This window comes from Rhinatrema bivittatum, chromosome 9 (assembly GCF_901001135.1).
Source record: "Rhinatrema bivittatum chromosome 9, aRhiBiv1.1, whole genome shotgun sequence".
Taxonomy (NCBI): domain Eukaryota; kingdom Metazoa; phylum Chordata; class Amphibia; order Gymnophiona; family Rhinatrematidae; genus Rhinatrema; species Rhinatrema bivittatum.
In genome coordinates, this window is record NC_042623.1 from 26,634,275 (window position 1) to 26,646,940 (window position 12,666).

Genomic DNA, 12,666 nt, shown 5'->3' on the forward strand with positions numbered 1-12,666 from the left:
CAACAGCAGCAATGGCCAACTCTTCTTACATGCACTCTTGAAGCACCAGAATTGCAGTCTGTCTCCAACATCCCATTAGTTTTAATAATCATGAGCTGGCTCTGTGGCTCAGACTGCAGTGCTTTGTCCTGCAGTATAGGGGACCCAGATTCTCCATCGACTGGGGCAGCTGCAGTGGTAATGCCTGTTAGCAAATAAGCAAAATAAGGTACCCCCTCTTGCAGATGCCTGAACATGCCATCTGGAATGTGCATGAAGAGAGGAGGAATAATAGGTAAAAATGTAAGCACCTACCCCTCCCCTTATATAGGTCTTCCAAGGCAGCAATATGTAAGTAATCTCTCAAGAGTGCAGCTGATTTCAAAGTACAAACCAGCCTACTATAACAGGCCCTGAGACACAGAACTCTTTGGAGTGAGAAAAGTGGATTCCTCACCCTTTAACACCTTGAAATTAGGAAAATACTGAAGTCAAATAACATTGTCAACAGCTATAGTCTTTCCCTGCTGCTATATATCAGAAAAGAAAAAGGCTAGAGGAATGGAGAGGGAAATTAACCTGCATGCAGGGTGAATAGACATGTGAATGGTTTCTTCTTTCACAGGCCAATATCTTTAATGCTATATTTTCTTACATTCGGCCATATTAAACTGCAGAGGCAATGCTGCCATGAAAGAGGTGAACTCTGTAAAGTTCCCAGGCATTTCTGGTAGCTGGCTGTATGACCCCTCAATCACCACCAGAAAAATCCAAATCTAATTAGGACATTATTCAGGTTTAGATAATTTTTAGGTAACAGGGTAGTATAATAAGGGTAAAGTAGATAAGGGTCTCCTACTAGCTAAAAGATAGGACAGCTGCTCTTTTAGCTCAGTGGTAGAGTCCCTAGCAGGCTCAAATCTAGAGATTCCTAGATGGAAAAACACTGCAGCACTGTAGCAGAAACAACCAGACATACTTTCACAGAATGAATCAAAAGTGGAGAACTGTCTTGGATTTGATTATGCACCTTTCCTAATCAGACCAAGTCGTTACATTCAGGTACAGTAGGTATTTCCCTGCTGCAGAAGTCTTACAATCTAAGTTAATACCCAAGGCAATGAAGAGTGAAGCAACTTGCGCCCAAGATTACCAGAATCATCACTGAGAGAAGCAGGATTAGAATCTTGGTTTTCAGCCTGCTGTACTAACTATCAGGCTGCTACTCCACTCTATTCTAATAAAGCGGAAAAGACAGAAAAAGTATGCTGGTAACTGCTATTATGTAGGTAAAAGCAAGTTTGCTTCCCTTAAATGATGTTTCCGTAGATAGCAGGATGAATTAGCCATGCTGTCTGGGAGTGAGTTGTGACCGGTCAGTAGGCGGAGTTCTCAGTAATAGAGTTTTGAACTCTGTGCAGCTGTGCGGTGAGCTTCCTGCGCGATCACCTTGTTTCCTCAGTCTCTTGTAGCCAAGCGAGATGTATATTAAAAAATGGTAAGTATGTGTAGACTGTCTAGGGAGGTGGGCAGGGATCGCATGGCTAATTCGTCCTGCTATCTACGGAAACACCGTTTACAGTAAGCAACTTTCTTTTTCCCATCGATAGCAGGGCTGAATTAGCCATGCTGTCTGGGAGTCCCAAGCTCCCGGGTTGTGTCCATGTAGTATATTTTATGAGTTGAGGACACCACCCTGCAAAAGAGGTAGACAGTATTACTAATTAACAAGGGTTGACAGGACCGCCGAACCCAGAGCTGCATCGGAAGATGTCTGCTGTTCGATACAGTAGTGGGATGTGAAGGTATGAAGAGAAGACCAAGTTGCCGCTTTGCAGAAGTCCAGTAGCAGAACTTTTCTTAAATGGGCAACAGATGCTGCTGTCGTGTGTATCTGGTGCGCTTTAGGTTTTGCGGTCAAGTCAAGGGAATGTTTATTGTAGCAGAATTGAATGAATTGGGGTAACCAACTAGCAATAGTTCTTTGAGACGGGTTGATTTGGGTTATTAGGATTAAAGGAAAGGAACAGATGAGATGGTCTGGATTGAGACTGGGTTCTTTGTTTGTAATAAGTCAATGCTTTTTTACAGTCCAAAGAATTAGAAGTGTCTCGTTCATTATCAAGAGGCTTAGGCTTGAAGATTGGTAGTGAAATTGACTGGTTAATGTGAAAAGCCGATAGCACCTTAGGAAAGAAGGTAGGATGAGGGCGAAGAGTGACATTATTATGGTAAAATTCTAAATAAGGGGAGTAGTGAACCAAGGCTTGTAGCTCACTTTCCTCGCTGATGTGACCGCCACTAGAAATACCGTTTTCCAGGTTAGGTATTTTATGTGGCATGAATCTAACGTTTCGAAGGGTGACAGCATCAGTTGTTCAAGGACAATACAGAGATTCCATGGTATAAGCGGTTTTGTTACTAGTGGTCTTAAACGTAGCATGCCCCGCATGAATCTGGAGATTAAAGGATGGTTGGAAATGGGAAGACCATTACGAGAGTGGTGGAAAGCTGCAATGGCGCTAACATGCACCCAAACTGAAGCATACGCTAAGCCAGCTAGGTAGAGCGTATGGAGATATTCTAGCAGTTCTGTGACTGTTGAGAAGAAGGGATCTAGTCATCGCGGTTTGCACCATTCTGTGTAATGATACCACTTTCCCACATAGTTACGTCTGGTTGAAGGCTTTCTGGACACAATGAGATGGAAGTCCCAGGTGGTTCAGTAATTGCCGTTCAATTACCATGCTGTTAGGTGGAGGGAATGAAGCATTGGATGAAGGAGGGATCCTCCTTCCTGTGTTAGCAGACGTGGATGGTTGTCCAGTGGAATTGGTGGGCGAATGGATAGTCACTTGAGATATGCATACCATGGTTGCCTTGGCCATGCTGGAACTATGAGGATCATATCTACTGTGATTCGGATGCATTTCTGAATCATTCTTGATAGTAATGGAATGGGGGGCGTGGGGGTAAGCGTAGAGCAAGCTCTCTGTCCATGGGATGAGAAAGGCATCTGGAGCATGACTAAGTTTGCTCGGGTAAATGGAGCAGAATTTCCGTGTCTGACTGTTATTCTCTGTGGCAAAATGATCGATTATTGTGTTGCTCCAGCACTGAAAGATTTTGGTTGCTACTTTCTGATTTAATGTCCATTCATGAGGATGTAAAATTCTGCTGAGGCAATCTGCTGTGACGTTGTCTAAACCTGGTAGGTAAGTGGCTTGCATCAATACTTCGTTTGTGATAGCCCGAGACAGTATCCGAAGTACTTCCCGATAGAGCAGGGGTCAGGAACCTTTTTGGCTGAGAGAGCCATGAACGCCACATATTTTAAAATGTAACTCCATGAGAGCCATACAATATGTTTAAAACTAAATACAAGTAAATGTGTGCATTTTATGTAAGATCACACTTTTAAAGTACAATAAGTCTCTGAAAATATTATACCAGGCCTTAAGACACCAATACATCTCCTATTAGGAAAACGGACCAAGTCAGGCTGCTATAGAGTCCTACACAGAAACTACACACCAGCAGAAAACCTCACCTGAATCACGTGCTGTCCCTCACCTAACACAGAATAAAGAGACCAAAACGCATAACAAGAAGCATGCAGAAAAAAATGAATTGGAAACTGCAACAAGCCAGAGTCTCTGTATGCAGTGTAACAAAGGAAAAAAGAAACATCACCCATCCTTATAAAACAAATCAAGAAATATAAAATCATCAGCAGTAAAACTGTACTAACAAAAAGAACATATTTCGAAACAGCTGATGAGTGGAATATCCAACAATTAAAAACTCAAAAAACATTTCCAGATAGCAACAAAATATTTCAAAATAGCAGACACAAAGACCCAGTAATGAAAAATAATAAGGATACAAAAATTTTTTTGCTCTGCATACCTGGGAACGTTTGATATCCAAGTGTCCTGAGATTGTTCTGAATTAGAAGGAGGCGGGGTGGTTTGCTTGGAACTTTCTCCTCTCTCAGTCACATACCAGTGCTCTCTCACACTGGCTCTCAATGACACACCTATACACACATGCTCTCAGTACTCACATATACACATGTTTTTTCTCTCTCACTTATATAGGCTCTTAATTACACATTTACACACACACACAGGCTTTCAATCACATAAATACATGCTGTCTTTTTCTCTCTCACACAGACTCTCATTCACATGCAGCCATGTCCTCTCTCATTTACACACAGGCTCTCAATCACATACTCACATGCTCCATCACCTAAACCAGCTCTCAATCACACACAGACACACATGATCTCTCTCTTACTTAAACACACAGGCTCTTAATCATACATACACATGATTTCTCTCACACACACAAAGGATCTCAATCATACACACATACTCTTTCACACAAACAGGTTTTCAATCACAAACTTACACATACAGGTTCCCAATGGTAAACTTACATTCATGCTCTCTCTCTCTCACAGGCAGGCTCTCAATCACAGACATACTCTCTTTCACATATACAGGCTCTCAATCACAGACATACATACAATCTCTCGCTCACACACAAAGGATCTCAAACACACATGCTTGCTCGCTCATTCACTCTCTCTCCCCCACAACTCGCGGCAGCAGCAGCCTCCTCCCAACGCTAACCTCCTTCATTTTCAGCCCTCGCGGAGGAGTCGTCCCATCGGCCGCGGTTGAAGCTCTTCATTTTCCTCCGAGCCGCGCTGCAGTCTTCTTTTCGGATCGACGCAGACCACACTAGCGTGGCCTCTTCTTGCCGCGCACGCACCCGATGCTCTCCACTTCCTCTTCCGGGCCGGGGGGGGGGGGGGGGGGAAGAAGAGAGCATGCCGGTGCCGCCGACTCCAGCTATTCTGCCGCGTTCCGCCCGGGCTGACAGCATTTTAAGCTCGGGCGGAGGAGGACCGGGGAGCAGCTGGGTCAGCGGGGGACTGGAAAGTGTGGCGACACTTGTCTGCGAGCCAGATGCAGCCCTCAAAAGAGCCATATCTGGCTAGCAAGCCATGGGTTCCCGACCCCTGCGATAGAGTATCCATGAACCTGACCCTCTTTCCTTGTTTATGTAGAACATGGCGACCTGGTTGTCTGTGTATACCATGAGATGTTTTCCCTGAACTTGAGCAGAAAACATTTGAAGAGCTGTCCAGATGGCTCGAAGTTCAGGAAGATTGATTTGGTGTGTGCTCTCTTGAGGAGACCAAAGACATTGAGTTTTTAGGTTGGACAGATGGGCTCCCTAGTCCTTTCTGGAGGCATCCGTCGTATGAGCTGATGAGGGGGCAACTGAAAAGGTGCTCCTGAGGTTAGGTTGGTGGGGAATAGCCACCATCAATGTCAGTACAAATCTGTGCGGTAAGTCATATCTTAAGAACATAAGAAATTGCTATGCTGGGTCAGACCAAGGGTCCATCAAGTCCAGCATCCTGTTTCCAACAGAGGCAAAACCAGGCCACAAGAACATGGCAATTACCCAAACACTAAGAAGATCCCATGCTACTGATGCAGTTAATAGCAGTGGCTATTCCCTAAGAAACTTGATTAATAGCAGTTAATGGGCTTCTCTTCCAAGAACTTATCCAAATCTTTTTTGAACCCAACTACACTAACCACATCCTCTGGCAACAAATTCCAGAGCTTTATTGTGCATTGAGTGAAAAAGAATTTTCTCCAATTAGTCTTAAATGTGCTACTTGCTAACTTCATGGAATGCCCCCTAGTCCTTCTATTATTCGAAAGTGTAAATAACAGAGTCACATGTATTCTTTCAAGACCTCTCATGATCTTAAAGACCTCTATCATATCCTGCCCTCAGCAGTCTCTTCTCCAAGCTGAACAGCCCTAACCTCTTCAGCCTTTCCTCAGAGGTGCTGTTTCATCCCCTTTATCATTTTGGTTGCCCTTCTCTGTACCTTCTCCATCGCAACTATATCTTTGAGATGCGGCAACCAGAATTGTACATAGAATTCAAGGTGTGGTCTCACCATGGAGTGATATATGGAATTCACCTGTATATAATGCCCTCTTTGTATATATCCATCCATACTATATCGTTTGTTAATTTGTACAGTGTACCCTTGTTTTCTTCCCCCCTCCTTCCCTGATACCCAGTTCGCCTATCAGTTCATTGTAAAGCCCAGTTGGCTACCTTATGTTGTATGGAAACCGATATGATGTTCCCCGAACGAATGTTGGTATACAAAAATTGCAAATAAATAAAATAAATAAAATAGAGGCATTATGACATTTTCTGTTTTATTAATCATTCCCTTCCTAATAATTCCTAACTGTTTGCTTTTTTGACTGCTGCAGCACACTGAGCCGACGATTTTAAAGTATTATCCACTATGATGCCTAGATCTTTTTCCTGGGTGGTAGCTCCTAATATGGAACCGAACATTTTAACTACAGCAAAAGGTTATTTTTCCCTATATGCAACACCTTGCACTTGTCCACGTTAAATTTCATCTGCCATTTGGATGCCCAATCTTCCAGTCTTGCAAGGTCCTCCTGTAATGTGTCACAATCCGCTTGTGATTTAACTACTCCGAATAATTTAGTATCATCCGCAAGTTAGATAATCTCACTTGTCGTATTCCTTTCCAGATCGGTCCAAGTACAGATTTATTTATTTATTTATTTAAGTTTTTTTATATACCAACATTCAGGACGAAAGTCCCATCATGCTGGTTCACAAGAAACAGGGGTGCAATAATAATAAAACTTTACAATATGAACAAAAGTGCAGAAAAGCAGTTACATATAACAAGGAAATCAATAACTTGGAGAGAGAAGGAAAATGAAGATCAGATGATTATATATATGTATAATTAGCATTGTATAAATAACATTGTAAGAGGTGGCTATTAATGTTATTATTAGCGGAGCGTGTTGATTGATGAGTTAAATAATGTTGGAGTTAGGAAATGCCTGCGTGAATAGCCACGTCTTGAGTTTTTTCTTGAATGTTGAGATGCTGGGTTCCATTCTAAGATCCGGGGGAATGGAGTTCCATAAAGTTGGACCGGCTGTGGAGAATGCCCGATCTCTAAGCGTGATGTGTCTGGTAGTTTTGGCTGGTGGTACTTGAAGTGATCCTTTGTAAGCATCTCTTGTCGGTCTTGTTGAATGGTGTAATCGGAGGGGGATATGGAGATCGATTGGAGCTAATTGATGGATGTTTTTGAAAATGGTGAGAATGGCCTTGTAGATTATTCTGAAGTGTATGGGCAGCCAATGAAGGTCCATCAGGATTGGGGTTATGTGTTCTCTTCTCCTGGTGTTAGTGAGTATACGGGCGGAGGCATTTTGGACCATTTGCAATGGTTTGGTGTGTGATGAGGGGAGACCAAGCATGATGGTGTTACAATAGTCCAGCTTTGCGAAAATAATTGATTGTAGAATCGTTCTAAAGTCATGTGTGTGGAAGAGAGGTCGTATTCTTTTCAGCACTTGGAGCTTATAAAAGCAGTCTCTGGTGGTTTTGTTGATGTTAGCTTTCAGGTTTAGGTGATTGTCAATTAGAACTCCTAGGTCTCTTACTTGTGTAGTATTTGGTACGGTGGGATGAGTGTGTGTGGGGGAGCTGTTTTCTGGTGTGATGAGTAGAAGTTCCGTTTTTGATGAATTTAGTATCAGGTTGAGACTTGTGAGAAGCTGTTTGATGTTTTGGAGGCAGGTTTCCCAGTGAGACAGTGTTTTTGCGAGTGACTCTTCGATGGGGATCAAGACCTGAATATCGTCTGCATAGAGGAAGTGTTTGAGATTGAGGTCGGTGAGAAGTTTACATAAGGGTAACAGATAAATGTTGAACAAGGTAGGAGACAGGGATGAGCCCTGAGGGACTCCAACTGACGCGGGGTGAAGAGAGGATTCTTTATTATGAATCTTAACCTTATATCCTCTGTTGCTGAGGAAGGTTCTGAACCATGATAGGGCAGTGCCTGAGATACCTATGGCTATGAGTTGGTTAATGAGAAGGGAGTGATTGACCGTATCAAATGCAGACGAAAGGTCGAGTAGTATCAGAAGGAAGGCTTGTCCTTTGTCTAAGCCTAGGATGATGTGGTCAGTCATAGAGATGAGGAGGGCTTCCGTGCTTAAGGTTTTACGGAATCCGTATTGTGATGGGAATAGAAGGTTATTATCTTCAATGTAGTTTGAGAGTCGTGAGTTTACCAATTTTTCCATTATCTTGGCTATGAATGGGAGGTTGGCTATCGGTCTAAGTTGTTAGAATCGTTTGGGTCGAGATTTGGTTTTTTGAGAAGGGGTTTGAGTGAGGCAAGTTTGAGGTTGTCAGGGTAGATTCCTTGTGTAAGGGAGCAATTTATGATATCTGCCAGGGTTTTGGAGATAGATTCTGGAATTGATAGTAGTAGTTTGGCTGGGATGTGATCCAAAGGGTGAGAGGAAGGTTTCATTTTCCTTAGAATTCCTTGGATCTCAGTGGATGAAGTTGTGTCAAGTTCTTCTAACCGAGTGTAGTTGATTGAAGGTTGAGGAGTGGTTAGTGGAACAGTGGGGTTCGTGGGGAGCTGCGATAGAAGAGTATTGATTTTGTTGCTGAAGAATAGAGCTAATTCTTCCGCTTTCGATTGAGCTTGGTCATGAGCAATCTCTGGTTGGTTTAATTGTGTGAGGTTGGCTACATAGCTGAAGAGGGCTTTGGCATCGAATACAAGGTTGTGTATCTTCGAGGCGTAGTAGTCCCTCTTGGATCTTAGGGTGCTTGATTTGTATTGGTGCAGAGATGATTTGTAGATTGAAAGGGTGTTGGTTCCTGGGTTTTTACGCCATTTAGCCTCATTTTGTCTTAGTTGGAGTTTGAGCTTTCTTAGTTCTAAAGAGAACCATGGCTGTCTTTTGGAGGAATTCTGGTGTGGTTTTTTTGTAATAGGAGGGCATAGCTTGTTAGCTATAGTTTCGGTGATTGTATTCCATGATCGAAGTGCTGCGTTCGGATCTGTAAGGTCCAGTTGGTGGAGTAGTGGTGAAAGGTGATTGTTAAGGTCTTCTGGGGAGCAAGTTTTCCTGTAATTGAAGGAGGGCGAAGGAATGCAAGCCGGGTTGGTATCTTTTATAGAGAATGAAGTTTTTATGAGGTAGTGATCTGACCACGGGACCTTAGTGCAATTTGGGATAGATGCGGGCTTGATTGCAGCGTTAACGAAGATCAGGTCTAGTGTGTGGCCGGCTTTGTGGGTAGGTTTGTTAACTAATTGAGTGAAGCCTAGCGCTGTGAAGGCTGTGAGTAGTATTTCACAGTTGGGTGATAGGGTAGGGTTATCAACATGCATGTTGAAATCACCTAGAATGATAGCTGGTGAGTCAAAGTTGATGAGGGAGGAAGTTAGTTCGACCAGTGGTGAAGCATCTGATTCCAAGAGTCCTGGGGGAGCATATACGAGAAGGATTTGGAGCTTGTCTGAGGTGAAGAAGCCGAATTCAAGTTTTGAATTGGATTGATGTAGAGAGAATCTGAGGTCCTTTTTAGTTGCTAAAAGAATACCTCCTCCCTTTTTTTTAATGACGCAGAAGCGAGAAGAAGTCGTAAGCCTCTGTAGGTAGTTGATTAATTATTGCTGTGTCTGATGGTTTTAACCAAGTTTCAGTGATTGCACATATCTCCGGTTTCACGTCGATGAGGTAGTCATTTAAGATTACAGACTTCTTCGTTAGAGATTGAGCATTGAAAAGGCTTAAAGAGAAAAGGGTGAGGCCTAGAAGTTGTGTGGAAGGAGTGATCAAAGTTGAAGAGAGGGATTTAAGGTTGTGTTGTTGGGCATGTCGGAAAGAAATTCTTTTGGGTGGTGTATTATGTTGAAGAATTGGAATTGTGAAAAATGGGGCCATTTGAGGGACTATGTTGCGAGGTTAGAAGGATTGAGAAGGAGGGGCTATGTGAAAGTTGGAGGCTTGATGAAAGCTAGAGGCTTGCAGGGGATGGTGTATGAGTGCTAGAAGCTTGCAGGTGAGGCTGGATGAATGCTGGAAGCTTGCAGGTGAGGCTGGATGAATGCTGGAAGCTTGCAGAAGAGGCTGGATGAATGCTGGAAGCTTGCAGAAGAGGCTGGATGAATGCTGGAAGCTTGCAGAAGAGGCTGGATGAATGCTGGAAGCTTGCAGAAGAGGCTGGATGAATGCTGGAAGCTTGCAGAAGAGGCTGTATGAATGCTGGAAGCTTGCAGAAGAGGGTGGATGAATGCTGGAAGCTTGCGGGTGAGGCTGTATGAATGCTGGAAGCTTGCAGAAGAGGCTGGATGAATGCTGGAAGCTTGCAGGTGAGGCTGCAGGTGAGAAGGGTGAAAAGGATGAGGTTGGTTGGGTGGGACTTTTATTCCATACGGCTGAATCGGTAGGCTCCGTACCTTTGCTAGCTGCTACCTTAGTTGTAGATTTAGGTTATTCCGCGGGTGTGGCTCGGGGCCTGCTCGGGGCTCTACGAAGGGGCGAGACAAAGGGGCAAGCCCCTTTGTCGCGCTCCTTAGGCGCGCGGCGCCGGGCTTAATCGAATTTAAAGCCCCTCTGGGCTGGCTCCTGTTGGAGGCTGGCTTCGGATCACTGTGATTTTTGGCGCGGATGTGAGTTATTTGTAAAAGCTATAATTGATTTCGCTTTTGCCTCGCTGTTTGCGCTGGGCGTCATGAGCGGCGTGTCTCTGCGGGTTCGGCGCGATTTTTCAATTTTGTTTCCCGTTCTAGCTGCTGCTGTAATTTTTTCTTTTCTTTTGCTCTCCGGCCCGTTCTCGGCGCTGAGGCCGCTCGGGCGAGGGGGCTAAACACTGACCTTCCCCCGGCGGGGCTCGGCACCGATAGCGCAGGCCTTCCCCGGCGATGGAGCAGTGAAGAGAAGAGCCCTGAGGCACTCCACTGTTTACCCTTTTCCACTGAGAAAATTGACCATTTAATCCTACTCTGTTTCCTGTCTTTTAACCAGTTTGTAATCCACGAAAGGACATCGCCTCCTATCCCATGACTTTAATTTTCTTAGAAGCCTCTCATGAGGGACTTTGTCAAATGCCTTCGAAAATCCAAGTACACTACATCTACCGGTTCACCTTTATCCACGTTTATTAACCCCTTCAAAAAAATGAGGCAGATTTGTTAGGCAAGACTTCCCTTGGGAAAATCCATGTTGACTGTGTTCCATTAAACCATGTCTTTCTATATGCTCTATAATTTTGATCTTGAGAATAGTTTCCACTTTTTCCCAGCACTGCAGTCAGGCTCACTGGTCTATAGTTACCCGGATCGCCCCTGGAGCCTTTTTAAATATTGGGGTTACATTGGCCACCCTCCGGTCTTCAGGTACAATGGATGATTTTAATGATAGATTACAAATTTTAACTAAGATCAAAAATTTCATTTTTGAGTTCCTTCAGTACCCTAGGATGCATACCATCCAGTCCAGGTGATTTGCTACTCTTTAGTTTGTCAATCTGGCCTACTACAACTTCCAGGTTCACAGTGATTTCGTTCAGTTGAGAGCGGTTGCAGGTACTGAGACCATTGATTCTTGAGGCCCCATTGTAGTCGGCGCATGTGTAGCCTCGTGTAGGGAACCACATGGATAGCTGCCGCTATACGAGCCAGTAGCTGGAGAACTTGACGTGCCGATGCATGAGATTGATTTTATAGACGTTGAGCTAGTGAGAATAGAGTGTGAATCCTGTCCTGCAGGAAGTATGCTCTCTGTTGTACTGTATTGATGAGGGCTCCTATGAACTGTAGTGTTTGGGTCAGCTGAAGTTTGGACTTTTTGTAATTGATTAGGAAGCCCAATGTTTGAAAACAGTTGACCGTTTGGAACATGTGGGACTTGTAGAGTAGACTGATCCGAGGCCACTAAGAGCCAGTCGTCCAGATAGGGAAAAATTTTTATCTATAGTTGTCTGAGGTGAGCCACCATCACCACGCAACATTTTGTGAATACTCTCAGAGCTGAAGACAGGCCAAAGGGTAGAAACCTTGTATTGATAGCGGCTGTTTTGAGCCTGAAAGCAAAGATATTGCCAGGAAGAAGGGTGCATGGGTATATGGGAGTACGTATCCTTCATGTCTATAGAACATAGCCAGCCGTTGGGTTGTAGGAGGGGCAGAATACTCTTGAGAGAGGTCATCTTGAATTTTTCCCTCTAAATGTGTTTGTTGAGGATTCATAAATCTAAGATGGGACGAAGACCTCCGGACTTTTTTGGAATTAGAAAATAATGGGAGTAGAATCCCTGATTTTGTTGCGAGATAGGAATTCTTTGAATAGATTTCTGTATCTGTAGAGTTTGCAACTGTTCTTGAAGATACAGTGAGCGGGCTGATGTACTTCGGAGGAGAGGTACATGGGGGACAAATGGAAGTGTCATGAAATGTATTCAATAACCTTCTTTGATAAAGCAAATGTTGCTTACCTGATGTAACAGGTGTTCTCACAGGACAGCAGGATGTTAGTCCTCACAAATGGGTGACATCGAGGATGGAGCCCACCACGGAAAACTTCTGTCAAAGTTTAAACAGAACTTTGACTGGCCCCTACTGGGCATGCCCAGCAAGGCACTGACCCTGCAGCCAGCAGGGGTCTCCCTTCAGTCTGATTTTCAAAGCTACAGGCAGTGCCTAAAAGTAAAAACAAAACGAACCCAACACCGCGGGGTGGCGGGCGGGTTTCGTGAGGACTAACA

The 12,666-nt window shown here is 44.0% G+C and overlaps 1 protein-coding gene across 5 annotated transcripts in view; it reads right to left on the minus strand.

Moving 5' to 3' along the window:
* Positions 1 to 12,666, minus strand: part of IMPDH1 (inosine monophosphate dehydrogenase 1) — a 303,033-nt gene that overhangs the window by 69,920 nt on the left and 220,447 nt on the right. The window lies entirely within an intron of this gene.